This window comes from Cavia porcellus, unplaced genomic scaffold (genome assembly GCF_034190915.1).
Source record: "Cavia porcellus strain 051 isolate PalLab524CR breed Dunkin Hartley unplaced genomic scaffold, mCavPor4.1 scaffold_18, whole genome shotgun sequence".
NCBI classification, from domain to species: domain Eukaryota; kingdom Metazoa; phylum Chordata; class Mammalia; order Rodentia; family Caviidae; genus Cavia; species Cavia porcellus.
The window spans coordinates 49,201,019-49,215,179 of NW_026947501.1; the positions used below are offsets into that span (position 1 = coordinate 49,201,019).

Sequence of the window (14,161 nt, forward strand, 5' to 3'; positions counted from 1 at the left end):
GGTCAATAAGAAGACTTCAAAGATGCTTCCTTGGGAACAGAAGCAAGGGACAGAGGGGCAGGGATTCCTGTCCAGGAGAAGGTAAGCAGCGAACTCCATTTGCCTGGATGGACACCGTTGGCCTGTGGAGCAACCCATAGGTGGAAAGCCCAGGGCATGGTCTCTGGCTGGCAGCATTCGCCAGGGCTCGTTTTCTGTTTTTTCCATCCCTGCTCTTTCCTCCAGGCAGCACTGGAGTTTTCTGGCACTCCATGGAGCCTCTTCATTTGTGGGTTCCATATTAAAAGTTTGCAAATTTCTCAGCCCAAACAATATACAGGGCTTTTGGGGTTCTGTATGGACTTGCCCAGTGTTACAGACATGGGAATTGACCGCAGCTGAGGCGAGAGGTGATAGACTGCATTTCCCTCATGTCTTCTCCATGAACAAGAGCCTTTGCTGAGCCAGGGCAGTCGGAGCCTTTGTGCACACTTTTCATGCACGGGTTCACTGTTTATAGTGGCCCCAGGTCTAGTGCTCAAGTGTCATGTGGGATTGCAAAGTGTGAGGGCTGTGATGTGCCACACAGAGAAAACATATGCATGAAAGCAGCCTCGCTTGAATGTATTAGTGCTGCAGGCCACAGGTTCACTGCTAAGGAGCACATGATATATACTAAATCGTATGTGTACACAGAAACACACGCAAAGCGAGGTTATGTGTCAATCCACTGTGCAGATGGCACTCCCAGAGGCTCTTGGGACGTGGTGCTGGGCATCTCCCAGAGCAGGAGCTCAGGACTCCTGGGGGCAGGACCTGAGAGCCAGCTGGGCAGTGGGGAGAGAAGCTTTCTGAATGTTTTCCCAGTGCGGATTGGTAGTGGTGGCATCGTGAGGTGCTAATCGTACTGGGTGGAGGGTGCCATGGGGCCTCTTCCCAGGTAGTTGGTGTCCTAAACAGAGTTGGAAAAGGCACACAGAAAGTCAGCAAAAGTGCAAGTTTGTGGAAGGTGGAAAAGAAATGCTTGCAGAGTGAGAGCAGGCCAGTAGAAAGGCTCACAGTGGCCCTGAGGGTAAGGACAGCGATTCCTGGTGCCAGTACTATTGTTACTGGGAGCAGTGTGAGGCAAACACTGTTCTGTCAGCCTCAGTCTGATGTAGGGTTCTACTGGAGACCTCACTGGGATTCCCGCTGCATACATGCATACATGCATTTGTATATTTGCATACCTATATTTGTATGCATACATGCATACAAATGGAGCAACAGGAGCAGTGTCTGCTGATTGCTTGTGCCCTCATACAAAGAGGGATTGAAAGAGCACCTTCTGATTGGTTCTGTGAGCAGTGGCAGATTTAAATGAAGGATTTGGGCAGCACTGTTCTGATCTGAGGGGTTCTATGGATTGTGGTGGTGGTGTCTCTGAGACAAATGTGTGCAGATTCTGTCCCATTTGATAGAATTTTCTGGTGGCTAAAAAGATAGAAATATGAAATAAAAGTGGCCTTGATTTTAGGAATGCGGAGGGAGAACCCGCCCAACCACTGAGGTCTGGCTTTTCTCTCTGTTGGGCACATGTTGTGGGGGCATACACATAGCTTTGGTCTGGGGTGGTGCCTAAGGGGTATTACTGATGCACAAGTAGCTCACTGGAATTCATTTCTTACCACAAGTAAATGGCCTAGGGGAGGGGAATGTGACCTCAAGATAGAGCCCCTTAGTTTCGCCTCCCAACCTCACACCACTGCAGTGCCCCATTTAGGGCAACATCCTTTCATTCCTGTCTTCTTATTATTAGGAAAAAGGGTGAGGTTTTTATTTCCTTACTTTCTTTCTTTCTTTTTTTTTTTTTTTTTTTTTTTACTACTTTTTGCTGAAAGGAGGCACAGTATTGGGGTTAGGAGGGTCGACAGGATGATGGTTGATGCCCATGTAGAAGCTGGTGCCAGGTGTTTCAGCCAGAACAACTTTATCACTGGTGAATGCCCTCACGTTAGACTGGAAAAACAAAGAGCCAAGGTATTATGAGGAGGTGGGTCACTATCATATTTAAGGACCCAGGTGAGGCAGAAGAAAAGGTGCCTTTTATTTAGATATGTCATTTTATCAGGACCATGTCGAGGTAGAATCATTGCCACGGTGAGGTAGAATTCTGCAAAATAAGTGTGGGGTTCGGAGGAGTGAACTTATGAGAGGTGATAATTCCCCCATGTGAATGGGGGAAAAGTTAAGAGGGAGGTAGGTAAGACTTGTCAAAATCCTTTTACCGTTTGCCATCTGTGTGAGGCCTCAGGCTCCATCACACAAGGTCACACAGGCCATGTGTCAATGTGGGAACTCACACAAGAGACCATTTCCGCTGCCTCAGCCAGAGTGCAGTGGGCTGGGAGGAGCCCTCGGTGCTGGCCCTGAGCTTGGCTACAGAAGTCTCCTCTACCCCAGAGCCAGGGCTGCTTTCGCCTCCACTCATGGCTGCTAGGTGCAGCCAGAGCCCTGTCTCCCTATGAGCCATCCTGGAGGAGAGGGAGGAGGAGAGGGAGGAGGAGGAGGAGAAGGGGTAGGAGAAGGAGGAGGAGGGAGAGGAGGAGGATGAGGTGGAGGAGGACGAGGGGGAGGAGAAGGAGGAGGAGAGGGAAGAGGAGTAGAAGGAGGAGGAGGAGAAGGAGAAGTAGGAGGAGAAGGAGGAGGAGAAGGAGGAGGAGAAGGAGGAGGAGAAGGAGGAGGAGAAGGAGGAAAAGGAGGAGGAGAAGGAGAAGGAGGAGGAGGAGGAGGAGGGAGAGGAGGAGGACGAGGGGGAGGAGGACAAGGAGCAGGAGAAGTAGGAGGAGAAGTAGGAGGAGAAGGAGGAGGAGGACAAGAAGGAGGAGGAGGAGGAGGAGGACAAGAAGGAGGAGGAGGAGGAGGAGGGGGAGGAGGAGGAGGAGGGGGCAGCCCCACAGTTTGAGCACAGCCCAGCAGCCCAGCCCCCAGGGTGCTGAGGGGAGGCTGAGGCAGCCTAGAGGCTGGCTGGCTTGCAGCCTCTCTCCTTTCTTCCCTGGCACAGGCTCTGTCCTCTTTGCACAGTGAACAGACAACCAGGAGTTGGGGAGTGTCAGAAGGTACCTGTAAGCTGTGATAAAAAACATGATGAATGCTTCAATTAAAAATAAAGACTTTTTATTAAAATACACTTTGCCATGAATCCCCATCAAAGTACTTCCCCTCACTTAAAACACACTTACCCCACAGTTCTGGCCATGCTCTGAAGGAGCTCTAAAGACCCCTTTGTGAGGGTCTTTATGAGATGAGATTAAAACACACAGTGCATGCTGCTGCAGAGCGCCACTCAGTTCTTGAAAGGCAGCCTGGAGTCATGGCGCTGTGTTCTCACCATCTCACTCACCAGTCAGGTACCAGGGGCTTCTGGTTCCTCCCCAAAGTCACAATCAGACAGTGAATGTCTTTAACCACTTCAGGGCATTCACACATCTGCAAGAGCACAGCTAAAGACACTCGTGCAAGAGGGAGGACTTCCAGAGTGCGTCAGAGAGCAGGAAGAGCTGTGGCATATGTGTGTCTGGAGCAGGGGATGGTATTTTGAGGGAGATTGTTGGCAGAGTGTCTGTCACTGTGATGTTCTAAAATGTACGTATTCACTACTCTGTGTTTTTTAACACACCCTGTTCCTGCTCTGTTACTGATGAGATTGGCTGGGGTCTAACAGACCAGCAGCACCTTACTGAGGGGTGGGTGATGGTCCCAGGCTCTGACCCTTCTGTCTATCCCCGCTCCTCCCCCTGAGCCTTTCTCCCTCTTCTGTGACAGACTTGGACTTTCCTAGTGCCAGTAATCAGGAGGTTACACAAGGGCGTTCAGCTCCAAGGCTCTGCTGAGGGAAGGCGGCAGGAGGTTCTGCTTTTCTCTCCAGTCCAGCTGCACCTGTGAAGCCGACTGTATGCTTTGCACAGCAGCAGACACTCATTGGTGCTCAGTAGCTGGCTCTGGAGAGGATCGCACCTGGGCCCACCACGATGAAGCAGGGATAGTGCAGGAACAGCACTGCTGGGAGGTGAACCTGAGCCCTTCCGAGGAGCCCACAAGTGCAGGCACACTCCAGCTACACAGGACTGAACTCACAGAGAGCCTGGACACAGGGAAACTTCAAGTCTCCTGGTTCCTCTTTCTGTTCTTCCAGTGGGCTCCTGGCATGGTCAGTAACAGATAACTGAGCAGCGGGACAAAGCCAAGGAGGAAAACGCAGCTTGAGGTGCAGCTCGCTGATGCTCCAACAGGTGAGTGGAAGGAAAAACTTCCTCTCAAGGAAGGACATGGGGAGGGCAGGCACCTGGGGCTCGAGGTTGACAGAGAGCAGCCCGGGGAATGGCAGCACAGTGTGCATGCACATTCTGCAAGTGCTCTGCAGAGGAGGGTCAGAGGCTACGCCAGACTCTCGTGCTGGGGAGGGATCCAGACAAAGCCGGGGATTCATGCTAAGTTCCTTGCAAGGCTGAGCCCATTTGGTGACAGGCTCCTGGTTGGGAGCAGAGGTGCCTGATTTCAGGGTGGAGTTTGTCCCAAACATTCCTCGGTGTGGCAGAGTGACTATCATTTCTTCTTTGCATTTTTCATCTCCATAAATACGATGTTCGTATGAGAGTCTTTGAATATTCTGTATTTCATGTTATATAGTAGGTATTCGATTATGAATTAGAATTTTCATTTTTCTTCAGAAAAATATACACTTACCTTAAAAAGTACACCTATGATCTTCCAAAAAATAACATTTATATAAAGTTCTGAAATACTTCATTGCATTAGGAATTTAAAACTAATGGGCTAAAGTTTTTGAGGCGAGATGAACATTTGCTCCACGCGTGGGTGCACTGAAATGAAATCAAACCAAGTGCAGTTCTCCAGTGTGGCAATCATGTTCTGCTTCTGTAGGGACAAAGTCTCATTTGACTTTCAATTGACCTTCAGCTGTCCAGGTCTGTCCCTCTTTCCCTGAAGTTGCTGAGCAAACTGAATACCTGTCAGTTCCACCAAGTTGGAAGTCTCATGTCACTTTTCTTTGAAACTGTTCCTTTGTAAGTAATGGATTGCAACAATTAAATACATCCTTCATTTGAAGAATGATTCCACAGCAACCTCATTCCAGATCACCCAGGAACATATAAGAACCTTCTAGACCCTTCTAGAACTTTCTGATCCTTTCAAATCCATAAGTTATCTTTTTACTCCTATTCACATTATGGTTTTATTTGTTTTTTAAATCTACATATCAGGCTTCTTCAAAGAATATACGTTTTAAGACCTCTTCGTTTTCTTTCCTAAGCATCTGCTTCGAGGAGGTTCGTCACCCCCAATCTTTTGTTTCTGTCCAGTTGAGGGTATTTTCAATACTTGGCCAAGATAATCCATGCAACTGGTAGAGAGATGTGACTTCTGCGACAGGGTTCTGGATCCCAGCTCATTTCCTAACAAGCTTTGTGACATTGGGCAACTTGCTGGACCTTTCTGTGTTGAAGTTTCCTCATCTTATAAAGTGCCCATCAGAAAATGCCCAGCGTTGGCCCTGTAGCAAGCTCTCCTGAACCTTGACCCTTATTCCTAGCTTTAACCTGGAAGCAAGCTCTTCTTCCTCTTCCTGTTAGAAGGCAGCTCTTTGTATGTCTCTCTGAGGCACCTTCCATGTGCTGGCAGTTTGGGCTCTGCAGGGTGCTCGAAGAACACTTTTAGAAACTTGCTGGAAAGTTTCCATATGTGGGCTATTTCCAGAAGACCAGTGGTCAACCCAAGAGTTCACTGTGTGATTTCCAGGACTCTCAGGGCTGTTTGAGGTGGTTATTGTTCTGGAGGGGCAGCAGTTGAAGTCACCCCTGTGCAGTGAAAGTGTGGAATCAGTATCCATGACACTGACCAGGAGTCTTTGCAGCTCCTCAAGGGCTGTCTGCAAAACCAGTTTCGGGCTGGTCACCACTGTGAACTGGCATCATGGGTGCTCACAGGAGTCCTGCACAGAGATCCTGCCTCCCAGGAGCACCTAACACCCCCTTTTCCTTTCCTTCTCCTCCTTTTCCTCTCCCTCTTCTCCCTTCTCTTTTTCTTATTCCTCTTTTTTTCTTCCTCCTTTCCTTCTTTTCTCTTACACACACACACGTGTGTGCGCATACGCACACACAAAGAGTTTACTAGAGAATATATTCCTAAAGACAAGGAAAACTTGCAGATATCTTAATATTAAAATGTACTGACAAGCCACCTTTGGCCTCTAGGCTTATAAGCAGTGCTCAGAGGCTTCCAGATTATCATCAGCTTCCAGACATTTGTGAATATGTCCACCTGCTGAAGTGCATATACATTGTTTAGTAGAATATATATGTACGTATATATCTATGTCATAGATTCAAATGGTTTGGGTCAGATACTCATTTTAAGAGCCCTTTGTATCAGAAGAAGCTGTAAATGCCAACTTTAGGTAGAGCAATAGAAAAAGAGCAAAAGGCAAACCTCTCAGCTCTTCCTGATACACCTTAGCGAAATCATTGTCCACAGAACTTCTGGAATTGTGTGTGATGCCCCACGACTTTCTTGGGGGTCAAAGCACAGGCTGATTGGTTTCAATCTGGTGCTTTAGCAGAGCAAAGCAGGTGACCTGCTATTTGGGAGCCCCATGTCTCCACCACAGTTTACAGCAAGCAGCAGGGAGCCCTGACACCTGCAGGAGATGGTGTCTCAGGACCCTTCCGACGCCCCAGGGAAACTGGCCAAGCTGCAGAGGCTGCTGCAGCTGGAGTCTCTTGGCCACTCTTTCTTTCTTTTGTCTTCCTCTTTCCATTTTACTCAGTGAACCACAGGGAGGTATGGTGGCATGTGCAGAAGGCCACTGTGAAAGTCACTGGGAGGTGCCTGGTGGGTGGCATGTGGGGTGTGGATCACAGCAGTGGTGGAGCCATCAGGGTGCAGAGGAGCAGGAGGCTGCCACTTGTGTGCATAGGAGCAGAGGTGTGAGCAGCAGGGAGGGAACAAGCAGTGTCAGATGACCTCAGAATCCAGCCTGTGCAGAAGTAGAAACAGAGAAGGAGGATGGCAGGACAGTGGAGGGGTGACCTAGGGGAGTGCTGAGAAACCACCTTCCTAGCTTCTGCAGAAACTCATGCCTGGTGCCCTTCAGAAGGGCCGCTGGCCCTGGGCTGAGGAAGAGTCCCTGGGATGGAATGCCACAGGCTGAGGTCCCCAGGTGGGAGAGGCTGCTGCAGGGAGGCAGCTGTGGAGGACAGGCTGAGTGAGGGGTGTGGTTCTGATGCTACAATGCTGACTGGGTGGAGGCGAAGTCAGCCTAGGAAGTGCAGGAGGGTTTCCTGTGAAGCAGCATCTTCACAGGGGAAGCAGGCAGTGTGAAACACAGGTATGCTTCTCAGGAAAGGCAGAGTGAGAGCGGAGGCCCTGCGAACCACGTGGGCACTGGGCTAAGGGTGATGACAATCCTGGAATGCAAAGCTTGCTCTCTCTGTTTTTTGTTTCTTCCTTCCCTCACTTCCCATGAGCTTCCTCCCATGTTAAAGAACAGTTTCATGGTGGACAACAGCCTCCTCCTCCCTGCTGTAGATCCTCAGGCTTCTCAACTAGCAGCTTGCCAGCATTCCACACCACCCCTCCCCCTGCTCTAGCTCTTCCCTGCCCTTGGCTTCCTAGGAGCTCCTGGTCTGCTCTTCCAGCCCCTCTGACTCGGTCTCTCCATGGCTGTAGACGCTGGGCAATGCTTTACACTCATCTGCTTTTCTTCCCACTTCACATTCTGTGGCGCCATCAGGTCTGGGGTGCGGATTACTGTAACTCACTAATCCAACATGTTATCTCCAGTTCTCATTTCTTAGTTCACACATGTGACTGTCTGTTTGACATTTTGTTCTGATGCTTTCCAGAACCTTCCACACCCACAGTTTCAAATCCTAGCTCGAGTTAACCCTCCCTGTAAAAAAACAGCACACCTCATACAAGCCCGTCCTCTTCCACTCTTCCGTGTGACAAGAAAGTGCACCACCAGCCATCCAATTGCACAAACCAAGAACCCAGAAGCTGTGACCCCAACTACCGGGGAGGCTGACAGTGGATGATCCCAAGTGTGAGCCCAGCCTGGGCAAATTTCAAGCGCCTGTATCAAAATAAAAAACGAAGCAGTGCGGGGACTTATCTCAGTGAAAGGCCCCAGATTCAATCTCCAGTACAGAAGAAAAAGAGGAAGAGAAGAAAAGGTAACACAGATGTGAGGACCTGGGCTTCGTCTTTTCCTTGGCCTGCTCTTCTTGCCTATCGATTTGATCAGAAGGTGCCACCTTCCTTTCACACACACCTTTTCTCCACCTCTCCTGCCATCGCCTTACTCTGAGCTACGCTTGCTCACCTCCATGGCAATGACTTTGTCCTGATTTTGCTGTTTCAAACATGGCACTCAAGTTCTTTGAATGAGCCCCATGGAGAGGGAGGTCCATGCTCCACACTCCTGAATCTGGGTGAGCTTAGGATGGTGCTGGGAAGGAAGGAACACCAGAGTTGCACCGTGTGGCTTTGGAGGGGGTCCTGGGGACAGTGCTTCTTTGTCTTGCTCACTGGAGCTCCCCTGCTGTGAACCCTGAGATATGAAGGCCTCTTGCTGTAGGTAGAGACCACATTACGATCAGGTTGGCATTTCTGGTCTTTGTGAGGTTCATCGAGGCCCCACGAAGGAGTGGGCAGGGCTCTAGATGACCTCACCCCCGACCATTGAGCCATCCCATTTCTAATCCTTCCTAGCTAACACCCCAGACCCTATACAGTAGTCCCAAGTCCAATCCAGTTTCTTGCTCCAACTTCTTATTTCATGGTCTGGCCAAGTTTCCAGAGCATAGCTTCCATCTGCATAATAAAAAGGTTGCTCTAACCTGGAGAGTTTTGGAGTAATTTGTAACATACCAATAGTAAAAGAAATGTTGATTCATCTCATTTATGTTCAGAGATTTAAAGAAAAGATAAACACAGTGAAGGATCAGATAGAGCATCTAACGGAGGTATGGAAACAAAAAGAAGCACACAAAAATGTAATAAAAGTAAGAGTATCTGTAAGGGCCTTGCTGGATGAGTTTAACAGCAAAGTAAGCATTATAGAAAAGTATCAGTGGGCTTGGAGACAGGTAGTGGACACAAAGGGGCTGTAGTGGTGGTGGAGGGCAGAAGGACAGGGAAAAAGGTTCAGGGCCTGTGCTGAGCACCCCAGTGCATATGTGATTAGAGTTCCAGGAAGAACAAAGAATCAAAAGTTTTGAAGAAAACGTCCTGGAAAAACTCCAAATTTGTTTAAAGAAAGGAAGGGAAAAAGAAAAAATGAAAAAAGAAGGAAAAACGGAAACAAAATCAGGAAGAGTTGATGGAAGAGAAGAGAAACGGAAAAAAAAAAGAATTAAAATATGGCAGGGAGAGTTGTAAATTCACTGTGATGAATGTGACTGTTATATATGTACCTGGAGTGTACCAATGAACTTAACAACAAAAACCAAAAGAAATAAATTTATAGTCCCAAGGATTTCACCAATCATGACTAGATTAAGTACAAAAAAGACTCAGGCTGCTCAGCACTGAAAACCAGCAATACACAGCAAAGGTAAGCAAGAGGAAAGGAAACCACGTTATATACTACAAGATTGATAAGAATAATTGTTTTAGTGTGAGAAACAACACAACCCACCCTAAATGGCTTAAATGCAATGTATCTTACAACACTGTAAGAATAATTGCTTGTATATATTCTACATCCAAAGAAAATATCTTTAAGAAATTAAAGGGAAATAAAATAGTACTCTAAAGCAAATCAAATATGGGAAAATTATTTACCCGTAAAGCTTTAGACAAGGTTAAACAAGGTAGCAGCTATGTCCAATCATCAGTTAAAATTATCCTTAGGAGAGAAAATGATGACCCTCAGTCATGCTCATTTGGAAATGTTTCGGTGTTAATTTTTTGCCTTGTTTCCAATATTTCCCAACATCAGTATAACTTACCCAACTCATTACTGTCTTGCTGTTCCCTAGAATGGATAGTTTGGGGAAAGTGAGTCAGGTGAGCAGAAATCATACAGAAAGAGATAGGAGGGACCACTCAGAATGGCCCAGGTTATGGGTGACCAATGACCAAGCAGGACATTGGCTATGGGCCATGGGGGACGTGGAGGATACTCATGTTGTACAATCAGTAAGGCGTCGGCGGATGGCCGATGGAAGGCATAAGGAGAGGATTCCAGGGTGTTGAGTCGGGCCCGGGTCAGTGGGTAGGAACTCACCCCTTCCACATCTGGGGGCAGGAGGGAGGAGGAGGCAAAGCTGGGAAGTCAGTGATGCAGATGGAGAAATAGCAACTCGGCGTGGATGCCCTTGGCTGGTGTAGGAGCAGAGCGGTCACGTCTGGCTCAGGGTGGTGCCTGAAGGTTGCTATATGATTTCTCTGTGCCTCAGTTTCCTCTCTTTGAGGACTGGAAAACTGCAGCTCGCTTCTGAGTTGTCTCCTAGATCACAGCCGAATGGAGATGTGACGGTCCACCTGCTCTGTGGCCCGGTGCAGAACAAGGAGCAGGGACTGGTGTCACACCTAGTTGCATGTTGTGCCTCAGAACGAGGCTGTGTCACTATGATCACAGAGTCCTGAGCACCACCGGTCACAGAGTCCTAAGTAGCACAGTGCTGTTACCTTGATCAGAGTTCCCAGGAAGGAAGCACTGGTGCCAAGCTCAGGGTCCTGGTGAGCACAGGACCCCTCTGACTACAGAGCCCTGGGAGCCCTCAGCAGTGGGTGACCAGAGGACAACTGGTGATGCCAGATGGAGGAGGGTGGAGAGTGGGAAGAGGTGCTGGATGCTGCGCTTAGGGGGTGGTGACATTCCGGTGACAGTGCTAAGAGCGTGGTGGATGGGAACAACGTAAGCTCCAGCACTTTCTCCAGAGTAGCTTCACAACATAAAATCCTTCAGCCTCTGAGGGCTGTGGCTTGCTTTCCCTTCATTCTGGCTGGGCAGTGCCCATCCTGGAGACAGAAATGTGCATAGGGCTGGCAGTGGTCGGGAGTCTGCTGACAGGTAGCCCAGGCACCTGTGCTGTGGGCTCTCATGGTGTGGATGGTGGCCCCAAGAGCTCGTAGCTCTCTCCCCAGAGCACCACGTGACATAGTGGGAGGTGACATGGAAGGGCTTCTGTCTCGCCTGCGGGGCTCACAGCCCAGCACCTGCACAACCCAGGCACGCTGTATGGTGGTGGTGGTGGTGCTGCTGGGGCCCTCTTCCCGGGTCCTTGAACAGGAAGAGTTTATATTGCCTGATGCCTCTCTTTTATGTCCATTAGCTGGACAGCAGCATGCTCCAGGGATTTGGCGCTTGATCGCAGAGTATCTCAGGGTCTGAGAGCCAGGAGGTGCATCTTGACTTCATAGTTCCCTAACTCTGCCATCGTGCAGTGCTTGCTTCCTGTGACCCAGCGGTAGTGGCATCATCTCTGTCTTTCAGGCTCACAAAGCCTGCTGGGCTCTGATTCATGGCTGAGCCGAGACCCCTACCCCATCATCTCACCTTTCCAGCAGGGTTGGCCCAGACCCTGGGAAATCCTTCCTCACCTCAGTCCCTTCCAGCCTGCTCGGGGAGGGGGCTCTCACCTGCCCCTGTCAGGCTGGCTCACATGACTCGCCCTCAGAGCTGGTAAATATGCAGCTGAGTTTGCAGCAGTCACCTGATCTTACAGTGAGAAAGTATCCCTACTAGAAAACAGGTCATAGGGCTCCATGACAGCCCTTTCTGTCACCATTGAAGAGACAGGAGAAACTGAAAGCAAGCCAAGCAGAGGCTGGCAGGGGTGAGGCAGAGGGAGGGGACCATGGGTGGAGGATGGGAAAGTGGGAAAGAGGGGCCGTGTCTTGGAGAAAGACGGCTGGGTAGAGGTTGGGCTTTTGGTCCCCAGAGGCAAGTGCGCTGTAGAAACCCCACTAAAGGTCCCCTTAGTCGTCAGGTAGGATGCATCCCATGCGAGGTGTCACTGGCCCCTTTCTGCAGGGGCTCTTGCAGAGGGCACTGATTGAAGCAGAACCATGCGGCCTGATCTGACCGAGCTTCTTCTCAAGAAGCCCTGTATCTCCTCCCTCAGCCATGGGACACTCAGGAGGACAGATCCGTGGAGTTATCAGGGCTCAGAGACATGGCCCCACTGGGAGCACAGGTGGAGGGGGCAGAACCCTGCTGCATTGCTTAGGTGGTCCATGTTCTCAGCCATGAGATGCAGGTTGCATGGCAGGGACAGGCAGCCCAGTCCTGCTGCGTCCTCGGGGGCTCAGTCAGACACCCCTGCTTTCAAGAGCATCTTTATGCATAGAAGGGTAATTCATGGATTTATTTTAGTTTTAAAATCAACATGCGTCTTGTCAAAGTTAGAAACTGGAAACTCCAGGTGATTATGGGTGGAGGATCAGCTTGGAATCACACTGTACCTGGCAAAGTCTAGCATATTTAACAAACTGTTAGCCCAGGTTATCTCATTTGTAAGTGTAGCAAGTGAAATACAGTTAGATATCTTTATTACTTTTGTAAGTCTAATTATTGGAATCTCCCTCTGTAGTACTTTGCCTGAAATGCTCCCAAGCCATGCAACCATTCTTTCTCCTTCTCTTTCCCTCCCTGTCGCTCCTCTCTCCCTCTTCCTGTTGGTACAAGTTCCAGCACAGAACCATCACAGGGCTGGGGAACTGGTGAAGGAGTCCCTCGTCTGGTGATTATTTTTCTGGCCTTTCCCTCCCACCTTCCTCTTTCCAAAGGTCAACCTACAATTTCCTTCTGCCTCTTTATTTTGCTCTTTCAATTATTTATGTTTTCTGTTTGCAATCATTCTTAAAATGTTGAATTCTCCAAGGGAGTCTGGTGTGCACAGCAGCTTCCTTCATCCTTGCATTCGAGCTCAGCAAAGACTTCGCTTCAAACGGAAATCTCAGTCAGTTCCTCAATGACGCTTCTTAGCAAGCACAGTGCTGGGGGTGCAGCCCAGAACTGACAGCTGCTTTGCCCATATGGGGGCCTGTTCTAATCTCCAGCATCGCAGGAACCCCCCACATCAAAGCCAAACACAAAAAAGCAGCGAGAGTGTTGGGACTGATCCTCTGAGTGGTCGGCTCCAGGACGTGACAAATGTACGGCTTCACGAATGTTCCGACTCCTTAATACAGAAGGCCACGGTGGCCTCAACTCTCAGCGCGTGTTGTTGGCCCTCCTGTCACCATGAACTCTATATCCTGTGCAATTCAAGGTGTTCAAAGCTGTTTAAGGAGACATGGCTCCGTGGGCACAGTGCCTGCCTGACAATCTTGAGGTTGTGAGTTAGGTCCTCAGTACCAAAGAAAAAGTGAGCCAGTGCATAATGGGTACTACTTCCTGGGTTTGCCTTAATAAGTGGCCACAAATCCAAAGTGATTCTACTGACAAGTTCTATAATATGAAAAATAAATTGCGCATTCTTAATCCATCATGTGTTCAGACTTTAACAAATCTATTTGAAGTTTACATCATGTCTTTTGATCCGGCCTGCAGATCAACCTGTGGGGAATTCCTGGAGGGGGAACGGGGATTAAATAAAAGAGATAGGGGAGACAAAGAGAGATGAAAGCAAGTCGAAACAATCCGATCAAGCCTCCGCTTATTCAGGAAGTGATCACATCTTTTATAGGCCAAGGGCGGGAGGTGGGACAGGAAGAGGTTAAAGGGATGAATACAACAGGGTCACTGTCACACCCAGATAGGTGACTTGAGCAGGAGAGTATTATGGTTAATGTAGGCAGACCCAGTGCCCATAGGAGAGAGAGAGACAGGGAGGCAGCAATGGGCTGTCGCTCGGTTCCCTAGTCTTTGATTAGAAAAGCCCCAACTAAGCAGCCTATGTACCATCAACAGGTGAAGGGATAAAGAAAAGTTGGTATGTGTATACAATGGAGTACGACTCTGCACAAAAATGCACTAATGTGAGCCATTTGTGGGAAAATTGAGGCACCTTCAGAGCATAATGTCAAATGAAATGAATCAGATACATGTGCTTCAACATTACATGACATCCTTTACATGGGAAGCCCAAATCATAAATAAAGAGCAAAATAAAAGAAAGGAGACAGGAAACTGGGCAATAGATCTTTCTCAAAAGGGAAAAGGCGCAAA

General features: G+C 48.9%; 1 pseudogene; it reads left to right on the top strand.

The window, feature by feature from the left end:
* LOC100725307 (interleukin-1 receptor-like 1) overlaps positions 1 to 14,161 on the top strand; it is a 72,617-nt pseudogene that overhangs the window by 13,659 nt on the left and 44,797 nt on the right.